The 1,485-nt window shown below is 42.4% G+C and overlaps 1 non-coding gene across 1 annotated transcript; it reads left to right on the top strand.

Moving 5' to 3' along the window:
• The first annotated feature begins 510 nt into the window (after positions 1-510).
• Positions 511-594, top strand: TRNAL-CAG (transfer RNA leucine (anticodon CAG)). Its single transcript has one exon. It is a non-coding gene; the product is annotated as a tRNA-Leu (tRNA).
• The last annotated feature ends 891 nt before the right edge of the window (positions 595-1,485 follow it).

Below are 1,485 nucleotides of genomic sequence, written 5' to 3'. Positions count from 1 at the left end.
TATATATATATATATATATATATATATATATATATATATATATATATATATATATATATATATATATATATATATATATATATATATATATATATTTATATATATATATATATATCCCTGGGGATAGGGGAGAAAGAATACTTCACACGTATTCCCTGCGTGTCGTAGAAGGCGCCTAAAAGGGGAGGGAGCGGGTGGCCAGGTGAGGATATTCCCTCAAAGGCCCAGTCCTCTGTTCTTAACGCTAATTCGGTAACGCGGGAAATGGCGAATAGTATGAAAGATATATATATATATATATATATATATATATATATATATATATATATATATATATATATATATATATATATATATATATTTATATCATCAGCATCTATAAAGCATTTTAAGGTTTGCCGTGTGAACTTACCAAGCTGTATATATGTAGATAAAGCTCTATGACGGGTAAGGTAGTCACCGGTGGACATAATGAGGTTCATCTAAGGTTTCTGCACGTTTTGAGAGCATGTCAGGATGGCCGAGCGGTCCAAGGCGCTGCGTTCAGGTCGCAGTCCGGTCTTCCGGGCGTGGGTTCGAATCCCACTCCTGACAGTAAAAGTTTTCTCACCAAAGATACCTTGTGCCGTCACTGAGCCCACCAAAATAACATCTGTTTTGCCACGCTGGCAGTCAGTAAAGGGGTGACTCCCTTTTCCCTCGATGTGGTCGCGTTGTGTTGAGAAGAAGAAGTAGTTCTTTAGCGACAAAGAGTTGTTGGGAGATGATCACACTCTGGTGGCGCTCTGAGGCTGTATGCTTGGCTGCCTCTCTGGCTGAGGACAGGAGGTAGTGAGAGATAAGATGGTGGAAAAATGGTGCGATGAGGGAGGGAGAGAATGTTGGCACCTTTTGTGTGGATGTAGTGAAGTGGAAGTTGTTGGTGGAGAGGGAGGGTGGTGTTGGCAGGAACTAGAGAACGTCTAAGTTCATCAGAGAGAGAGAGAGAGAACGAAAGAGAGTTTGATATAGTCTTAGAGGCATTTAACCTTACCGCTGAGAGTTAGTTCAAATGCTAGTTCATTTTACTAAAGGATCGTACCGTCGTACTCAAGGGTCACAGCGTTATTCTCAAGTACTAGAGGTCATCAATTCAATGTAAGACAGAGGTCGCAAGAGGATGTGTGACGCCAGCAGACAGTGTCAAGGATTGCCAAGTGACAACGGTAAGTCACCATGCAACCATGAAGGAGCTGCTATTACAGAGGTCGTCTCAAGGTATGGACACTGCAAATGAGGTCATCGGAGAGTGGCTGGTTCCCAGTGAAGGTTGGTCTGGGGCAGGGGTGTGTGATGACCCCATGGTTGTTTGATTTGTTTATGGATGGGGTGGTTTGGGAGGTAAGTGATAGAGTTTTGGAGAGAGGGGTCGAGTACGCAGCCTGGGAAGTGAGTCAGGTTTTGTTTGCCGATGATACGACTATGGTGGATGATTCGAGTGAGAAA

The sequence above is a fragment of the Panulirus ornatus genome, chromosome 17 (assembly GCF_036320965.1).
Source record: "Panulirus ornatus isolate Po-2019 chromosome 17, ASM3632096v1, whole genome shotgun sequence".
Classification (NCBI taxonomy): Eukaryota; Metazoa; Arthropoda; class Malacostraca; order Decapoda; family Palinuridae; genus Panulirus; species Panulirus ornatus.
The sequence above is the reverse complement of the archived record's forward strand: the minus strand, read 5'-3'. Positions and strand labels throughout refer to the sequence as shown.